At 48.5% G+C, this 20,961-nt stretch overlaps 1 protein-coding gene across 3 annotated transcripts in view; it reads right to left on the bottom strand.

The window, feature by feature from the left end:
- The window catches only part of Sin3a (SIN3 transcription regulator family member A), a 41,734-nt gene extending 36,615 nt beyond the window's left edge, over positions 1-5,119 (bottom strand). Inside the window, exon 1 of one of the 3 annotated variants that reach the window (XM_077705666.1) lies at positions 4,960-5,119. The gene's annotated coding sequence lies outside the window, so the exon portion shown is untranslated. Of the gene's footprint in view, positions 1-3,645; positions 3,806-4,770; positions 4,795-4,959 lie in introns of those variants that run through there. The other 2 variants (XM_077705668.1, XM_077705667.1) reach the window with 2 other exon arrangements.
- Between the last annotated feature and the right edge of the window lie 15,842 nt (positions 5,120-20,961).

A 20,961-nucleotide genomic window follows, 5' to 3' on the forward strand; every position in this document is an offset into this window, starting at 1 on the left:
TTTGAACCAAATGTCATTTGACTCAAATGCCAAGTTGTGCTGCTACACTAGGTTTTAAAATGCCATTCAGCTCAAATGACATTCGAGCCAAATAAGCACCGAAAAAGACACTTGGGACTTCAAATGCCATTTCTAGCACTCTCGCACGCAGCACCTTCGATCAGCAATAAAAAATATAATACTTCCGTACGTAAAACAAACAAAATATTTTTGTTTATGAAACTTTGTTCACTGTTCATTTACTTAAAATATTAAATAAACATACTTCATTTTCATACTCACAAAACCAGTGGGTCAGCAAAAAAAACAACTATGCAAGACAGCCACCACACTAGAGTCGAAACTGGTGTTTCTTCTAATTTGATATCATTTTACTGCCTTAGACTGCTCCTACATTTGATTGTTGCATTATTGTACGAAAAAGGAACGGGGCAACAACAGTGCCACTATAGCACGGTGAGCAATTGTGAAAGCTTTCAAATTCCATTGAAATTGTAGTGTAGCATGGCGGGTTCTGAATGGCATTTGAAGCACCCCCCATTTGAGTCAAATGACATTCAGACCCTAGTGTAGCCAGGGTATAACCCCTATCCCCCCGTTCTCAAGATGTCCACCCCTGAACATTTTCTCAGGAGAACCCCAATGATGCGATACTTAAGGGCTGACTTGGCCCAAGCATGTTAAGGCCGCTATATTTTGTTCCCTATAGCAGCTGCAGTAATACTTGTGCCACTCATTCACAAACAATAATCTTAAGTGCTCAAGGACTTAAGTTTGAGTGCCATTAATTCGGTGCTACACACAAAAATCCAATGCCAATGCTGCTTTAAGGAGCCCTTTGAACGCGATGGGCACCAAATGAAACCAAGGAAACTCAGCACCAGAGCGACGGCACGGAAACGTGGCCAATGCAAGCAGATCTGTTGTGCCCTGCTGACAACCTACGCTTCATCCCTGGCGTCTGACCAGTGCGTGTCCCCTGTTTCGCCTAGAAAGAAAGGAGCCGCGGGGGACTGTCTTCACTCAGCTCCCTTCTCACTTCAGGGGCACTGTTTCCCCCTTCTGTTTTTTTCCTGGTTGGCATCTAATGCGACATTCAGAATGCGGTGAAGTTCTCTAAAACGGCGGTAAAAGACAGAATGTCACGTTACTAGTCGATAGACAATGACCGACATTTTGAATACTTCGATTATGGTTACAGCTGGCAGGCAGTGGCAGCTGCTCAAGCAGTTATTAGAAACAACTCGCACCATTTTTAAACAAAACACTACTTCTCGTAATGTTTGCTATTACGAAAAACATTTTTAACCCTTCCAAGACTTTTCCGTCTGCATTCAAAACTTCCAAAATATGAGTATATAACCATCATGCTTAACACCTTTAATTTTGGTGTATAGCACGGCCCACCCAAATATGTCACTCGGTTTTTTACTGCCATTAAACAGTGATGCATTATTTAGGAGCGTGTGGCACGAGTACGAGAGCTCCTGACGCCAATGAGGACGAAGGAACTTCTTGCACTTTGGGTCAACTTGTGCTACAGGAGAATGGAATTCGGTGGCGAACAAAGCAGTCTGACAATCACACAAAGCTGCCACACTACAAGAGCGTATTAAAAGCTACATATTAAAAACTTGCGTGTGCACAATACAGGAGACTTGCGCATGAGCATTCTTAAATACCAATAACAGCAGACAAACAGTATTTCTGTTCACTTTGCGCACAATACCACAGCCTGCTGTTCACATTACTCAGAATGTACCAGATAAGTCCACACCCTGAAGTTTGCTGTCACACGGCCTCAGTTTGCACCCTGGCCAGAGCAAACACAGCAAGCGGAACAAGGGCAGGTCATGTAGGTGCGCTAAAACTACAGGGCAACTACTGCTTTTCCCTTCGTGCTGTCCACGTAGCAAGAGCCGCACGTCACCTTAGTGTACCCAAGTCCACAACACCACTGGAAGCCAAGCAAAGCATTCATACGAGACATTGCGAAGAGACTTTCTCACTACAAAATACAAATGAAGCACTCGAGACCAACAACCGACTCAAAGGTGCGCATATTCCAGACAGAGGTCAAATTTCAGTGCCCAACCCAAACGTATGGTGGCAAGAGGACAACAAGCCCCTTTTGCTGCCAGTGCCACTGTTGGTCACAATGAGACGATCGCCTGCCCATGCAGACAACCACAAAATTAACAGTTCTCATATAAACCACACACAAAGGAAGGTGGGAGGCCCAGACACGGGTGCCTCCTTCCTCCTGCAGCAGGCTCAATACTGGCCACAGAGGCCATTTTTCCGAAGGATGAGAAAAACCAGGCTATTTACAGGCTATAAAAACCAGGCTATTTACTAGCCGGCCCAGAGCTCCCTCAGGCTACACCCACAACTGGGATCACTGCGGTATGTTCCAATGGTCATTCTGTCGTGACGCGTCACGGTAATTCTGCACACTAACTGTGCTCGTCTGACAAGAGGCCATGAACAGAGCTCTTGGCACAGAACGGTTGCAGTGGGTGCTGGAGTGCTTGTGCTAAAAGATCAGTAACACCTAGGAAAATGGACTGTTCCAATAAAGCCCCTTTACACATGCCTTCCGCGCTGCTTATGAGAAACACTGGGCACGGTTACGGCAAGCTAAAGACGGCAACGTGCAACTTGGAAAGCAACTGGCCTCTTAGGCACCTGTTAAAGATTCACATGTAGACACCGTGCTGAGGTTCAACAGAAAGCACGTTTATTGCCCTATTTCGTTGGAATGAAAACCGCCTACCTGCTTTAAAAGTACTCTGCTAATATTAGCTATTCGCGGATGTACGCCTTTATAAGACGACAGGCTCATTTGTATAACTGTTCGCAACTGTAGGAAGAATACGAACGGAGCAGCCCACGATGCGAACAAGGGAAGAGGGCTTATAGGTTCGCCAACCATATTTATAAGAACCTGCGCTACGGAAGAGTAGTTCCGGGACGCGAGGTGGGTTTCGGAATTCCTGAACGTACGGGCAACAAAACGCCCCGCGTGTCGCCCGGCGGAAAATCTCCCCGCCGCCCGCCGTTCCACTTTTATTGCGAACCAGACGAACTGGCCTGCTTCGGGCCCTACGCGATCAGGCGTCCTCGCCCAGGCGACTTTCTGCCGCCAGACAACAAAGCTGCGCACAAATTGCGCGCACTAAACGACTTCCTCCCGCGCGCCCTGCGGCAGCGGACGACGACTCCACGGGGCGAACCACGGGACGAGGGTGAACGCAACACCGGGCCCCGGAATTTCCAAGAGGTCCAACGGAGGGAGGGGGGCCAGCTAGCGCGGCGGCCGCACACGCGGGGGGCTCAGCTGGAGCCGCTCAATGGCAACCGCGACGCGAAACGCACTCGACGGAAAGGTCATACCCGCGCCCGCCGTGAACGAGCCGCGTCCGCCTTGAACGAGGAGCGCTTCAACCGGCCGCCCCGATCGGACACGACCAGGGGGCCACGCCGAGTGCGCAAGGGGAAAAAAAAAAAGCGCGGCCGTTTTCAAAGTCCCTGCTGCCTCGAGAAGAGTCCGGCCGCCCGCCCCGCGGACTGGAGGAGCCGGAGCAGCGCGACGTATCGATCACGGTGCACGTTCGAGCGAACAGCTGTCCTCCACACGCTTACCATTTCCAACGTAGCGGCCCGCGACGACATCCCGCTGCGGAATCCGTGACAGTTTACCAGCAGCCGCACGCACTGCATCCTCGCGAAGCAAATATGGCCGCGCCACACTACCAACACACAACTAACAACGCTCTTCGCCAATACTACAACACACGCACGCACACACCATGGGGAAAGTCCAAAAGCGCCGCCGAGCGAGGGAGCCCCGCTCTCGCCGAAGCGCGCACACCGCGGCGGCTGCGAAGCCCTGCGTGCGCGTCGTCGCACTACGGCCACCACCTCAGACTCGTCGCAATCTCTCAGTTCGAGCAGGAAGGGTCTTTGACAATTTCACTTCTGCTGCCACGGCTAGTACGTGTGCTGTGCTGTCCTAGGCGACGGGACGCGAGATTGCGAACGCGCCTCATGCAGCAGACCACGGCGGGGAGCTCCGCCCTCTTCCCACCCACCCCGCTGCCTAGTAGACTCGCCCACGACGCTTGGGAGTCACCTGGGCCGCCACCGCCGAACGTATGACAGGCGTATCGCTCCGGAGAAAACGGTGGCCGCGCTTCCTTCCATCGCATATTTGCAAAATCAGCATCTCCGTCGTCTTAGAGGTCAAAACACTATCCATTTAGGCTGCATCGCACCGAACACAAGCCGAGGCATCGGTATAACGGCAAATTTCCAACTGCACGCGCGAATACGCTCCGAGCGCGCGCACAGCGTTCGCAACCGATGAATTCTTACGGCACTACTAGTCCGCAGGTCTCGAAGAGATCACACGCAAGCTAACTAGCAAAGCGGCTGCAGGTTCAATAACTACAAAAGGCTGTCCGCTTGGGACCAAGCTCGTACGGGAAGAAACTACGTGTTTACACACCCGGGATAACCGACGTTACGATAACCACACCAGGAGAAAAACGTAGCACATCTACATTTGGTTTCCCTACATCTATTGCGCACGACGTGATCGCATTTTAAGCTGTCCGTCGCTTTTCTTCCGTGCAACGCGTTCGCTAGAGCGAAGCATAGTTGCCAAGAGTCATCAGAAAGCGAAACGTCAAAGGACGTAAACACGGTTGAAATAGTTGACACACGTTTCCATAAAAGATCGCCGCACAGCCTGCACAAGTTCCGCACCTCGCAGAATGCTCGATTTTCTCTCGACACGATAATATCTGGAATAAACTCGTATGTTTTAGAGAATTGCCTGGTTCATCAGTATATGCAGGTCTGGGCGGTAGAAAAGCGGATCAGGCATTAAATACCCACACGGCTACAAAGTTAGACACTTCTTACTGCACAACTAGATGAAATACATATATTTACCTTTCTTGTGATAACGATGAACCTGAATTTAAAAGACGCGAGAAGAGACAACTGAAAACCTCCGCCATGAAATCCTTTCCTGAATAACTACGTCACTCATGTTTGGGTTGCCTTCAGCCAATCAGAATGGTCTTGGCTGCGTCAAAAAAATATAGAATGGTCCAAGCGTGCAAAAAAAAAAATTGCGCGGGAAGTTAAAATGACTGCGGATCGGCTCCGATCGGCTGAAACTGCTTTTTAGACATTTTCGCTTCCGTTTTCGTGGCGTCTGCTGACATCAATTTTACCGCGCAATGCGCTTGAAAAACAGTTATTTAGATATGCCTCGCGGTACGGCGGTACCGTCTAAGCACGTGCGCCCCAAATAGCAGTTTAACCGTTTAACCCTGGTCCGCCGCAACCGCAACCCAGCCGACCCAGCTGTCCATCCTGCACTAAGCGAGTGTGTGATAACCAAGCGGCATTATGTCGTGATTCCTGTGATAGCTGGTCCTAAAGCCCCTCCGTACTGTCCGTACTGCTCTCGTCCGCGGCCCTGCCCGTGATGGAGGGGCTTTAGCTGGTCCCATCGAAGCTGTGTGCATCTATCTATGGCTCAGTACCGCAAACTTGGATCCTGCAACGACCCCTGGTTCTGCCTCGTTTGCTCGTTACCTCGGTTTTGTTGGTTTTGTGACTCCCTCTTAGAAGATGCGCCGCTGAACCGGCTGAACCTCCCTCACCCCTTGTGTTCCACGACACCCTCTCGAAGCCCCCCTCACAGCCCGCCGCGACCCCGCAAGGCACTAGAATTTTGGTACACCAACTGCCAGAGTGTTAAGAACAAGCTCGTCGATTTCCGCTCCACAATATCTGCCCTCCCTGCCAACACTGTCGTCCTACTCACTGAGACATGGCTGGACCATGGAGTGCATGATGGGGAAATTATGGATGTCTCGTCACACACAATATTCCGCAACGATCGCCGTAGCCGTGGTGGGGGCGTCCCCGCAGGCACGATTTTGAGCACGGGGAACTCGAGGCACTATTCCTGGAGCTTCACCTTCCCCGTGGATCTCTCCTCATTGGCTGCGTCTACTGCCCGCCCAAGTTCCGCGATATGCAGCTTGATGCTGCCCTATCTAAAGTAGATACTAAGTCCTTCACTGATATAGCGCTCTTCGGGGATTTCAATGCCCACATCGACTGGTGGCAGCACGATGAGCCTATCCCCAAGGACGCGGCCGATGACTCACTCCTCGATATTGTCACCTCGGCTAACCTTCATCAAGTCTGCCAGCATCCTTCATATGCATCGCAAGGCCAATCAAGCTTCCTCGACCTAGTGTTCGTCCGCAACATCAGCTGGGTCACCTCATGTCAGGTCCTTCCCTGCCTCACAGGGAGTGAGCACTCTGCAATAGAGCTGTCCTATGCAACGACTCTTCCACGCAAAGGCCACTTTGCTCGCACACGGTGGAATTTTGGCATGGCTCGTTTGGCTCATCTTGCTCCTGGGTGCCTGACCACCGGGAACGACTGTTCGGAGAACTATGACCTGTGGTGCAAATTTGTTCAAGCTATCCAAGCAGATTGCGTGCCGCTATCCACCAGTACGGCTCGTCGACGGAGGCCTCCCTGGATTTCTCTTGAGTTGGCCACACGCAAGCAAGCCTTATTTAGACGCGCTGCTCGGCGTAAGTGTCCCGTTACATTGCAAAAAGCAAAAGAACTTCAGCACTCTTTGAAGGCTACCATCCAGATGGCTCATGATGACTACGCGCGGAATATCGCTCTTAGGGCAAAGGAGAATCCCAAGCTCTTTTGGGCATATATTAACCGCTTACAGGCCACTGCTCATAAACCTTGCTTTATGGACAACGCTGTCCCCATAACTGAACCCTCGTCAATTGCTCAGCTTTTTGCCTCCCAGTTTTCATCCACGTACAGCTCTACTACATCTCTTGACCCCCGACCTCCTCGTCCAAGAGGCCGAAGCCAGTGTCGCCACTCCTACATCCTCTATCAGTACTCCGCACTTCTCCCTCGACGACCTGAATGAGGTTGTGCGTCTCATTAGGCCATCCCGGAATCCAGGTCCAGATTATGTCGCTCCTTCCTTTTTTAAACTCCTCTACCATCACATATCACACCCTCTCCTATTCATGCTTCAGTCTTTCCTAGGCAATGCCTTTGTTCCTCAGAAGTGGGAGGCTTCCTTTGCCACCCCCGTTCATAAAGGCCATGGGAAACCAATTTGCGAGTTGTCCAGCTATTGACCCGTATCTAACACCTCCATCGTTTGTAGGACATTTGAGCATCTTGTCAATCGTGCCATTTTGGCCTTCCTCGAGCAGAAGCGTAAATTTGCTCCCTCTCAGCACGGATTCTGTCCAAATCGCAGCTGTCAGACAGCCTTGGCCACTGTCACACACTATGTCAGTTCCAACATGGACAGCGACTCGTTGACTGACCTCATCCAGTTATTTATTTATTTATTTATTTAGGAATACTGCAGGCCAATTCTTTGGCCCTGGCAGGAGGGGCATTACATAAACAATGATAAACAGTATTAATTCAAAAGTATCACAGTGGAATACGCTAGTACAATGGGCAGACATAATGCCAAAACAAAAACAGGTAACAGAACCATCGTCAACCTGAGAACATAAGAGCGTAAACTTAATAAAATGCAGAACACAAAACGCACAAACCATAACCTAATAAACCAACAGAAAAGATAGAAAAAAAGAAAACAGCATAAAATGTAATACTCTAGCACCTTAATAACCACAAAATAACATGCACCGACAAAACTGCAGTTTCTACAGATCACTAAAGAAGCGTTCCAACTCTTGTAAAAAATTGTTGGAATTGACAACATTTGGTGGCAAGTCATTCCATTCACTCACCGTTCTGGGAAAAAACTATACTTATATGAATTAGTCTTCGCAAAAATAGGGGTTAGGGCATGTTCAGCAGTGTGCCTTGTTTTTCGTGTCAGAGCAGGTTGGATAAGATTCGTCTCATTTAGAGCAATTTTTCCTGAAAGAAACTTGTGAAGTAAAAGGAGCCGGCTTATTTTCCTGCGTGTTTTCAATGTAGCAATGTTATTATTTTTCATAATTGATGACGGCGAATCTGTCCTTTTGTGTTTGCCAAATATAAATCTTACGGCCTTCCTCTGCACGCGTTCAAGTTTTAATATATCCTTCTTAACATGTGGGTCCCATAGTGCCGACGCGTATCTGAGTAACGCATTTGATACACTTGACCATGCCCGTCTGGTCACAAAGGCGGCTCAGGCTGGACTTCAAGGTACATTACTCCTCTGGTTATCGCGCTTTTTGGTCGGACGTTCTCAGCGGGTCCTTTACCATCGGTCGTGCTCTAGGAGCTACTCCTCCCTCTCTGGGGTCCCCCAGGGTTCTGTACTGGGACCCACACTCTAACTTTTATGTTAATGACATGCCGCAGTCAAAGGATGTTCTTCTTGTGCAGTACACGGATGACACATCTATTTTAGCCCGTGTCCCATCATTCGTTCACTCCTGTGCCCTCTTGCAAGACCACCTCACTCGTGTTTCTCACTGGGCAAGTCAATCATCTCTCCGTCAGCACCACTAAGAGTGTGCTGCTCCGTTTCCACAATAGTAAGCGGGCTGCCTCACCCGTCTATACGCTGGGTGACTCTGTCCTTCGCGCTGTTTTGTCTGCTTCAATCCTTGGAGTTCAGTTCACCCCATCACTTGACTTCTCCCTTCACATCTCCAACATAGTGGCCCAGGCACGTCGCACCCTGGGCTTTGTGCTACGGACATCAAAACCTTGTGGTCCTGAGGCCTTCTGCAAGCTCTACACTGCCCTCATGTTGCCAAGGCTTGAATATTGCTCCTCCGTGTGGAATCCATATCAGCTTCACCTGACCAACGGGCTAGGGAGCGTTCAGCACCGGGCCACCCTTCCGCGATACGAGGCTCGGCTGCGCCACCTTGGATGGCAAACGCTCCAGCATTGGCGTTCTGTGGCGCGCGTGTGGGCTTCCTCTGCTGCTGCTGGGCAAGAGTTGCCTCCATCTCCTCCGCTATTCGGGTTAACAAGCAAACCGGCCAATCTGACGTCAATCATGCGAGGACTGTCCGCCACCAGAACTCTCTCATCACAGCAGCAGTGCGGGACTTTCTCTCTGCTCCTCTGAGTGTTCGATCACCCCTCCCCACGGACCGTGAGCATCTAGGGCGCTATGCAGAGCCCTTGCAAGATGTCTGTGATGCATATTGCTAACCGCCTTTTTTTCTTTGTTGTTTGTTTGTTTGTCCTCTCCCCCCTCCTGGTTGGATGGCTGGCAGGCACTCTGCGTACGGGTTTTCACCTGTCTGCCACGCCTAGCACGCCAACCAGGACGGTCCCTCTTTCTCTTACTTCTTTACCCCTCTCCACCCACCTCCTGTGCAATAAAGATTATTATTATCATTATTATTATCATTATTATTAACCTCAGAATGCTAGTATACACTGTGCATAATTTTTATTTGTAGACCAAGGTTGCATTTTATGGCCCAATTTGTGCAGCAAGAAAATTGCTGCAGGTGTTCCGGTGTCCACCCCTAGGTGTGACAATTAATGCCTGCTGGTGAACTTTCCTTTACTTTTTTTTGACAATAATTTCACTCATTCATTCATTGCTACCGCGCTCCCCGGCTATTTGCGAACACACTCCCCTTACCTTCATCCCTAGTGATTGCACATTATGAAACGGCCACACCATTTATCCTTTTCCTAATTAAAACCGGTTCTCAATTACTTCAAGTGGAGTGGGGCGATTTATTTCGGGTGTTGCCAATGCACGACGTTCAGTCTTCATCAAAATTTCATAGGCACGGTGGCAAAGGCCGCAGTGCCATAGGGACTCGGCAGCCGTTGTATGGCACCACCGTCGCTTCAGCGAACAGCGCCGCCCGTGGCGAACCGCTCGTCAGTGGAATGCCGGTGGCGGTTGATCAGTGCAGCGTAGTTGTGCATGGCGTTCTGTCGTTCTGCTGCGGTGCGGCTTGCAAAGCGTAGATAACCACAAGGACATTTTCAGATCGGTAAATCTTGGAAGTAGAGGTGACCTCTACGAGGCATTGCATGGGTGTGATTTACGCCCATAGTCAGTAATTACAATAGCAGACGACGCGAAGTCAAGCTGGAAGTGCAAGTTCATTCCTTTGTGCAAATTTTTCGTGCCTGCAAGCTGTTTGGCGTATCGAGGAATACATTGCAGTTAAAATGAAATCGAGGCTTCAACGGACGCCCGTCTGGTCGGGAACGACATTAAAATACATGATAATTTTTATATATAATTTTTATACAAAATACATAATTTTTTTTACAAACGAGTTCATGGTACAGCCATGGGGACTTCAATTTCGGTAATAGCTCCCAATTTGACAATGGAGTCTGTAGAACGACGAGCGCTTCGTTCTTCACTCCAGCCCCGAAGATTTTCCTTCACTACATTGTCGACTGCTTTTGCATATTGAGAAAGAAGATTTGGACTCATTTGCGCATCACTTAAGCTGCATTGAAAGTTTGATTCAGCTTACAGTGGAAAAAGAAAACAACAGAGAATTGCCCTTCCTGGACGTTCTAATCAAACGGGATGGTACTAAACTATCTTTCGCTGTTTTTAGAAAAAGTACGCACACGGGACGTTACTTGAACTTCAAGTCAGTGCACCCTGCAGCGCACAAGAGGTCCGTGGGGTCTTCTTTAATGCAACGTTCCCGCACTGTCTGCTCCGCGGCTGCTGACCACTCGGCTGACGTCCAACGTGTACATTGCGACCTGTCTGCAAGCGGCTACCCGAATTCCTCGTGACTTCGGTGGAACAGAAGTGGGATCGCGCCTCTGCAGCCTCGCAAAGATGCTCAAAAAGATGCAGCATTCCATACGTGCCGGGAGTGAGTGACTTTGGCCCAAAGAAAGGAAAAGTGTCCACTAATGCCCTCGCGGAACATGCACAATCGTCTAACCACGAGATAGACTGGGGCAGTCTGGGGCTTTGCCTAGAGGCAAAGATAGACTTTGCCTCTAGGCTGTATCTTGAATCTATGATACAGACGAACAAAAACACTCTGAACCGCACTGACGGCAATCTTCCCCCCGCCTACGCGAGGTGTTTAGGTCACGTGCTTCAGCCTACTCTTAGCTTTCTTTCTCTGCTTTTAGTGTGAACAAGGCTCCCGTTCAGGGGGCCAAAATGTCATTTTTTTGTTTTCTCTTGTGGTCGGCGTCTTCTTTATTATGTATTTTAATATTGCAGCTAAATGCACTACAAAGCCAATGTGTGCAGCCAATCCAGGAATGGTGCGGTGCTGGCCTTTGGCAGATAATGAAACGGCGTTGTGCAAATTGGGGGGGGGGGCTTCTAAGATTTACCCCAAAACAGACAGACAACGCTTTGCAACTTCATCAACTATGGTAGAAACATGTTTAATTTCACAGATATACGCTTACTACAGTCATCGAGAATCGTTTACACAATAAATACGGCATGATAGTAGAATGTTATTGCTTGTCGTGGGAAAGCATTGGTTTACAAGACTTGCAATAGTTGCTGGCTAGTTGGTTAATAATTTTTCAAAAAACAATTCCTGTGTAGGTGAAGGACGAGAGACTACAGGGTGCCAAAAACCTGCCCTCAGTTTCACAATTGAAAGCTGCAGGTGAGGTTTACACCTCGCCACCTACGCCACCTACACTGCCACCTACGCTTGAAAAATCATGCACTCCTCCATTTAATGACGATGGTTTATCGCAAAGCTTTCTTGTGTGGGTTTCCTTGGTTGCCTTTTGAATTTAAAATTAGACTAGTTCAGCTTTGAATTTGACCGGCACGCATTTTGGTCTTTTGATCACAGCGTCTTTGACTTTGACCCCTACCCATTTTATTTCACACGAAAAAGCTTCGCACTCAACCATTGTCATCGTTAAATGGTTGGCTGGACGATTTTGCTGCTTAGTTTTGCACTTCCATGCACCCCTCTCCAAATCCTAACTGCTTCCAACGCGTCGGAATGCATCTGTCATACGTAAGTGCCTTTCTCTTCAAAGCCCACATATCGCAGTATCCCATCGTTAAGGCTGGCATCCGTTTTTTTTTTGTTGTTGTTGTTGTTGTTCAATTCCTTTGGTGCCCGGGGGCAAAATGGCGCAATAAAAAAAAAGAAACCATAATCATTCAAACAAGTTAAACTCTGCAAGCTGCTTCTGTTTTAGTGCTCTAGTTAAATAATAGACGTCTATTAATTAAATGCTCATCCCTGTGATGGATTTTTCCCTTTTTCTCTAGATACACCTGGGAAGCATATTCTGACCATTTTTTCAGCGTATAAGGACATTTTCAAACTTGTTGCCAGGGCCATATTACAAGATTTAAGTTTTCGAAACGATGTGTAGGGAAGCACACGAATTATGCAGCACTTACAAAGTGGAGACCAATTGTCTTTTGGCGCTCACAATTTATTAAAACGCCAGGATTACCTTCCGTAGCCCGTCACCTTGCCAAATTGGCAATTTTAAATGCAGGCAGGATTCCTCGGCATAACAGACGGCCAACAAGATGAACAATGGTGCCACCAATGTCCCAGTGGTAAATTTTCTGCATTAGGCCCCCCTGCATCATGGCAATCTCGTCCAGTGTGAATCGCATGAGAGCACACGAGAGGCTCTTCCTCCGTGGCACCGGATTTGCATTTCCAGAGGGAACCTCATAGCACTACCTCAGAATACACACATCTGCGGCCTGCGGATGCGTCCGACTAGCCTGTACTATCATCCGCCGGCTAAGTCCGCCGTACCTTTCTCTAGCCTCCGAGTATCGGGCACATCAGACGTAAAGTCCCTTTTTAGTCCGACGTACCGTAATATTGCTGCTAACCATGCATTTGGTTCGTTTATTTATGGTTTGTTTTTACTGCCCCGCTGCACCTGGCTCTGTTGTCTGTGTCCCAAGCGAAGCGCATGTTCCATTCTATATTTTTATTCCGCACGGGTTATCTCATTTGGATAAGGAGAGCGTTTCGCCCGAATGTCAACTGGCCTGGAATAACCTCCTTTGATCTACAATGTTCTGGATGTAAATCGACGTTTCGAGAAACACTCGTGCCGAATGATAAAAGCCAGCAGAGCAGACGCCGCGGCATTCATTCGACTCTCCGACGCTTGCTGATGCACGTCACTTTGTTGACTGCTGCTTCGCCGCCTGTGTACTTTCGAGTTGTTAGGGGAGCACAAGTTTGCTTCAATAAACATGCTTTTCCTTCAAGACGACTGCCTCATCTTTGGCTTCGGGACAATATTTTCGGTGTCAGCGTACATCCGACGTACCAAATTTAGATTCCGAGATCGGCATACGTCCACCGTATCTTTAGCTGCTGAGGTCGGGATACGTCCGACGTACCTTTAGACACAGCGCATACATCGGAATGCACAGCACTAAAGGCACCAACACCACAACTCCCCCAACTCCAAAGAGCGATGGGAGATCCTTCGGTCCAGCCCCTCCAGTGGGCAGGAGGTGCTGTCCAAGATTGGGGCCTGCAAATAAGCTTGCTCCACTCCATCGACGGCCACCATTACGAGGCCACTCTTCTCTCAATAAATTACCACCACCACTACTCGAATATCCATGTTAGCTGAGCTAAGCCGCAAACTTTTTTTCTTGCAGCATCTCGTTGCTCACGGCAGCGCTTCTGAAATGAATTTCAGCGCATTACATATCGACGGCCTCCCGATTCTAACGCGCACCCGATTTTCCTGGCAAAAAAACGAAAAAACTTGCACCTCCGATTGTAACGCGCACAGAACTTCGTGAGCAAGAAAAATCAATGCGAGAGAAACGGGTGATTTATTTGCTGAAGTAATCTCACTCATCTCACTCCTCGTCGCTCTCCGAGAGCTCCTTGTCGCTTTCCGCTGACCCCAACATCTCGTCCTCGGTGCCGTCAAGCGCGTTTGCGATGCCACACTTCTGAACGAACGTTCAACCATGGTCGATGGGATCGTGGCTCACGCCTCGCACGCCCATCCCGCGAGCTTCTCCAGAGGCGCACGCTTCAGCCGACCGCTCGTTTTCAACGCGTGACAGCCGCTGCTGCAATTGCTGTTATCAAGCGCGCAAATGGAACAATTTGCCAATTTGTGTGAACGCCGATACAAAAGCCAAGGCGCCTAGGCTTCCTGCGCCCGAAAAATCGTTGCTAAAAGCCACGGAGGATGCTAAAAGCACTAAAAGCGTATTAACACAGAACAGGGAGAACTACAGTCTAGTCCACTTATAACAATATCCAAGTGCCAAGAAAATCCCATCGTTGTAACCGGTGATTGTTATATGCGGGTTGCTACATAAAAAGACGTAGCTGAGCTCAAAACAGAGCTCAAGCAAGGTTGTACTGCTGCCTATTTGTGGAAAAGAAGCCATACTCGGTCAGCTTTGTTTGCTGCACATGAAGCTCGCGCACATCTTTTTCAAGAGAATCTATAGAGGTGCTTCACCTAGCTGAGCGAAGGGTCCTTGTTGGAAACGAAGTCCCTGAGAGACTGTCATGCGTTGGGCCTCCTGCGAAGGTGCAACCCGAGTAGGCTGTGCAACCGTGTCGTCAGAGTTGTCACTGGCACCGCTGTCCGCAGCACACAACCGCGCAACGATCGCCTCTTCAGTGAGGCACTCAGATGTTTCCAGAACACCGGCCCTGACGTCTGATCCGCAAAAAAACAGAGGTAGTTAAAGAGGCAGCCAGTCAAATTCAAAGCAGCAGGCATGCGGACGGGGCCAAAGCGGCGGCATCGGAAGGGGTGTTTGGAAGGAGAACTGTTCCCCTCCTCCTCTCGCTTCCTCGTAAGCTGCGCAGTTGACTCGTTTTTTGAGGGGTGGACGGGATGCGAGGCGCATAGCGGCGCATGGTGTCGGCGTGGTTGGCGTGGAGAGCCAGTGGCACCTCGCATTTTCGGTGCTTGCTGTAACCCGATTCAATCGTTATATCCGATATCACGGCACTGGAGCATTGTAATAAGCGGTTTATTTTCCCATGGAAAGCATACAAAAGCAGACGGTGCCATAGCTGTGTATCGTTATATCCGATATCTTGTTATAAACGGTATCGTTATAAGTGGACTCGACTGTATATGACTAAAAGCTTTGGCGCCATCTTGAGATGGCGATGGCGATGGGTGGGACAAAATTCCCGCTGATTTAGCAGTTTTGGTTTCGTATCCGATTCTAACGCGCATGCAATTTTTCGGCCTATTTTTCCGGAAAAAAAGTGCGCGTTAGAATCGGGTAAGTACGCTACAGGTGTTGCTGCAGGCACGAATTCGAGCTTGCTGTTAGCACGCACATCCACTTCTCCATTCTCTGATTCTTTCAAAATTGTGCGCACCATCGACTTCGCCAGATTCATGCCAAGGTTCTTTTTTTACTCCAGTCTTTCACGTACTGAGCAGACGCTTAAGGCGTCTCACTTTTGAATAGGCAAATTTCCTTTTTCAGATGAAAGGAAAGCACAGTCCATTTACATTTAACCCCAGCCATTGCCCTGGATCCGCTGGACTGACCAGAGAAGTGTACAACCTTGTCTTTTATGCGCAGCGAGTATCGGCACGAACCATTATCGTCTTATCTTGCTTGATAGGGAAAGTGTGTCATGCTGTCATCATGTTGTTCGCTGATTACAAACGTTCTTGATCTAATATGATGGTACTGGAAGGAAGAGCATTCCGAGATAAGTGCATGCTGCAGCCAACAGCGAATTCCTGGTACGCACTGGGGCCTCTGGAAGTCACCAGTCATTTTTTTTCGATTTTTTGCTTTGTATTTATCCATTTCGTCCCCAAAATAGCTGTCAATAGTCCGGACTGCCAGTTTCTATATTAACCCTTTGAGGATCGAATTTTTTCGCCAAATGCGTCCTCCCAGGGTCGATTTTTTTAATTACTGATTTAAATTCTACGAACGAATCTATATCGAGAAAAAATAATAAAAAAAATTTTTGGGTGACCGTAAAGTTACAAAAAAATCATTTGTGTTATTACATACATGTGGTTTATTATGGCGTTACACGAGAAAAATTCTAAATAAAAACGAGAGAATAACAAGCCGGCACCTTTCGAGTGAATCAAAATCAGATACACACCAGTTTCGCGGGCGCAAAAAGCGGGAAGCGCCCGGAGGACGATAACGAAACCAGCCGCTGCGCGCCCGCCGGCGCGCGCGGCCGGATGCAGGAGCGATAGACGGCGCACCGCTCATAAAATACAAAAAAAAACGAGATAAGAGCCTCATCAGTTTCGGAGGTGACCTTGGTCTGCGGCAGGTGCAAGAAGCGAGAGGCGCCCGGGCGCCCGGCGATACCCAGCGACCCCCCCGCCGTTAGCGGATGCGCAAGTGATAGCCCGCGCGCCAAAGTAAATCATAAAAAAATAAAAAGAAGAGCCATCGGCGCAAGAAAAAAAATTTGACGTATTTTTGAAGTGTGTCAGCACATGCCAAGCGAGGGAAGTTGGCGAAAAAGGCGCGCTTTTTAAAGATACAAGCGATACCGTACATGTACGTCATTGACCATTTTGAAAGTGTTTGCCGAGCTGTACATGTGCGGCCGTGACCCTCAAAGGGTTAACAGAGCAGAATTGCATGGCGAGAGACCTGTAGCTGAAAGTTTCGCCCATATTGTGGGGCGTCCTATTAACGGGGCCCATACAAATGAGACATGACAGTGCAGGCAGGGTTGGGTTTTAACATGCACCATAAGCTGCTGCCAAGTCTGTCTGTCCCCTGTCTGCTCACCCAGGAGTTGAAGGAACACAGCATCAGTCTGCCAAGAACTCCATAAGCATGCCAATGATGTCCCGTTATGGTGACAAAACTTTGGTTGACGGGTATGACCAAGTAACTTCCACAGTGGAAAAGTATGCGACCTCCACAACGCAAAAAGGCAGGGCAGCTCGACTGTGTGCATGCCCACTGTCTTTTTCAACCGTCACGGCACTGTGCACCATGAATTCGCCCCCAGGTCCACGACTGTTGCTGAAATCTGAGGGAGCACTTTCGGCCAAAGCGATGCGTGAAAAACTGGGTGCTCTGATACGGAAGTGGGTGGAGTGGGGAAAGACGTGCCCAGAGCCTTGGTGCGCCCTAGTGGTGATAACGCTAAAAAAGATCATGGCTATCTTGTTTCTCTTAAAGCCATCACGGAAATTACATACAGTTAAACCTCGATGTAACGAACTTCAATGTAACGAAACCCTCGATGTAACGAACCACGGAATTTTTTGTAACTTCAAGTGTATGCACACAATGTATTTTCGCCCTCTGTGTAACGAAGTCCCGTTTTCCGTAATTTCAATGTAACGAAGTTTCATGGAGAACTAGGCATGAAATTTACGTTGTAAAAGTAGATTTGGGGAGACGCAATCGCCGAAATAGGGTCCCAATAAAACGCGAACGGCGACACGGGCCGCCCAATGCCGCGGATGCAGCCAGTCATGGAGTGTGTGAGCGAGCCCCTTGCCTTCAAACTGCGTGGCGTGCATACACGGCTGGCGCACTGTTTGTTTCTGTTTGAGCTTAATCGTCTACGGCTTAATTGGCATCAGCGTGAACCGCACGAAGCGTTTTCTCCCCCCAAAACGCGCTTCGCAAGCCACAGGCGCGCTGACGCAGCCGCAGAGACCACCCGCGCGATGTCAGTAGTTCCGCGACCACTTCTAACCGCTCGCTGAAACGCAACTCGAGGGGCACGCTAGAAAAAAAGCGGATAACGTGGGGGGAAATTTTCATTGTTAAACATGATACGCGCCGAATCCTCCGCGGTGGTAAGCCTAATTGCCTCTGGCGTTGCCGCCGCCGCCGCATGCCGCCGCCACCTTGCCCTTCGTTCGATTTCGCTCATGCTTGTTGGGTTTCATCGTTCAAGCAAGCATTTGTGAGTCTTTATGAGCCTTGCACGCGCGTTGTTTTTTTTTTTTTTTTTTTTTCACACCGGCGTCCGCGATTGCGCGCCGGAGTTGGGAAGTGACACCGGTGACACCACAGAACAGGGAGGAGGGAGGTGACACGCGTTGCGCCAACACCACCTAGACTATAAAGCCGGAATTCTCTTTTGCGCGACGCGGCCTACGTCATGGGGCTGGGGCGGGCGGGGGCTAATAGAAAAAGTCGGCTTCTTGGCAAAGCACAGGGTCGTCTTCCCTGCAAAGCCCAAATACTTTTCTGCTGGCTTCACTTGCAAGCTTTTCCGGGGGCCTTGCCACCCCTTCCACTGTCCCCCGTCCCGGCACAGGTAGGTACGTGCAGGAGCAGAAAGACGGCCATTGTCGCGAGACACCCTAATTGCCTCTCGATGGGGCCCACAAAAGCCCAATGAGAAGGGGACGAAAAGAAAAGGCGCGCCCAGCAGTATAACTTCCTGGCTTATCCTTTGTAGTGGCTGGGCGGCAGGGTTCACTAACCACAACTTACTAGAATTTTCATAGCCACCCCTCACAACAAGTTTCCTTTAGGGTAAAGAGGTTCAAGTAGTGCCACACAGCTTGCCCGTGTTTGTGTCAGTTCACGCAGTGACAACAAATATTGATGTATATTTTGCGGTATATATATATATATAGAATGAGAAGATTGTTCGGTAAATTGTGGACAAAGATAACGCAATATTATGTTTATAAGTTACAGCCTTTATTTGCAAGCAAGTTCGACGGAGGTTGAATGATACCTACCCCGCGTTATTTTCGACGGCGCCTGTAAACAAACTGCTGTGTTCTCAGTCAGCTTTTTTTTCTCACTGCACCCACGTGCATGGTACTGCGCGCATGATCCTGACCGTGCTTCTTTTCGTGCCTGTCATTTGTCATTCTGTCGGGATGGTGCGCGCTAAATTTGTGATGCCGTGCAAGTGATCAGTTCCGTGGTGTCGCGGAAATTACACACCCGAGTGTAAAGTGCCGGTGTTGCGGTTTCCTCAAGAAGACGAGTTGCGACGAAAATGGATACGTGCGATACGCCGAGAAGACTTTCAACCTACACTGAACTCCAGGGTGAGCTCCTGCTGAAGCATGTGCTGTGGTGCAGTACAAATATTCTGCTTAAGAACTTCTGTTGCCGACTGAATGACAAGATCGCGGATGCTAGCGCAAAAACAAAAGAAAAAAAGCTTCAAACGCTGAGCAAGTGTCACTTTGTTCACAGCAGCACTGGTGTTCTGTTAGTGCAATAAATCCGTTTAAAGTCATCATAAATGCATTTGTAGTGTTCGATCTGCATGCTTTTAAAAGATAGCTGGCATCATTAGGATGCTTCGCTGCAAAAAAAAAAAAAAAAAGGTTGCTTGCGGAGAAGTCACAAAGACAGGCCTAATAACACATGTTTCACTAATCAAGACGTATTAATTCCCCCCAAAATACTTTACGCTCGGTAGCAAAAAGTAAATGGCTCAGGATTGACGTGAACGGGTTCATAAAAAAAAATCGAGTAATTTTGTGGTGATACTTTTATCTGAATGTGGAGCGACATATGCCCTACAATTTAGGATAAGCGCAATAGTTCAACATGGTCGCATCGTTTCCTGCGAAATATGACAAATACTCCTGCCCCTTCGAGGTTCAGCGTAGTGTGTGAAGGACTGCTTCTAACGGATTTTAAAAAAATTAAGTCTTTATTGAGGTGAAAATGTTTCTTACCAACTCACTCTTTTTACAGGCATCGGCTGCAGACACCTCCGCGCGCAATATAACATTTTGGCGTCCACGAATGATCAGCCAGTTAGTCATATAATAATCCTATTTTGCCGTCTTGCTTTGCATTACGCTCTCACAGCGCTTTTTAGCACGTGGCAGTGAACTTGAATATGGTGTGCATGTTACAACAAAATATTCGTAATGATGCTGTTCGTACGCGACAAAAAGAACATATTTAAAATAAGAACAGGTAAAGTTCAAATTTAGCTTTACGTTCAGTCTTTCAGCATGTATTGCATTGTACTGCCCAAAAACTATCCAAAACGAGCGCGTGTGCTTCGTGTGTTAATGTTTTGTGCTTATAACTTCACTTAAACCTATCTAACTTCTCCTCGTTTGCGATTGCAGCTGAAAAACGTTAGAGTTAGTTGCAAGTGCAGCACATTTAAATCCAATGTATACACTACAATGTAATCAATGAGGAGTCTCCTATTGTCTGACGGATTTATAGTTAGTGCGGCCAATGGTTAGACAAGAAAGTATTCGCGAGCAACAGTGCAAACGATTTTTGTGGCCACCGATTGTGTTTACTCAAACAACACAGCCTGGCGTTACATGGTCGGGAAACTACGGGGTCATGTCCAAACATAGGAACAGAAACAGAATACTACGACCCCACAATTTTTTGCAGTGACACGGCACTAAACCTGATCAGTGCCTCCGCTTCCGTGCTCTGCGGGCGGCGCGCGGCCGCCCCTGCCGTGTGACGTCAGGGTGGCACTCCGCAGGCCTTGAAAGTCTAGGTGGTGTTGGTTGCGCCCGGCAGTGGGAGGCATAGAGTTTCATACAAATAACTCTATGGTGGGAGGAGCCTGACCAGTTTCGACATGGTTTGATGATGATGATGATCAAAGGCCTCCCCTTTGAATCGGGGTGACGGCATGCTCCATCTAGCCTATCTTAGTAGTTTGAAATTAATACCCCTGTCACACGCGCCAACCTAATGTCATTTTAGACGAATGAGATTCGTTTCAAATGACATTCGTTTTCTGCATAGGTGCTACACGAACAAACCAAATGTCATTCACGTGTGATGTCAATGGCAATCGGTAGTATACTTGGCGCACTCGAAATTGCATAGAATGATGATGTAATCCAGATAAACGTTTATATTTTGAGAAAAAGTATCTAAAATGCTTTAGCATGCGTTATGCGCACTTTTTTTAGGCCGTAATTTGTTGCAATAAGTCATACGAAGCCAAGACAAATAACAAGGAGATCCGCCATGATCCATACCGCAATTTGTCCACA

Source organism: Haemaphysalis longicornis, unplaced genomic scaffold, assembly GCF_048455015.1.
Source record: "Haemaphysalis longicornis isolate Haplotype H1 unplaced genomic scaffold, Haemaphysalis longicornis Haplotype H1 scaffold_4, whole genome shotgun sequence".
NCBI lineage: Eukaryota > Metazoa > Arthropoda > Arachnida > Ixodida > Ixodidae > Haemaphysalis > Haemaphysalis longicornis.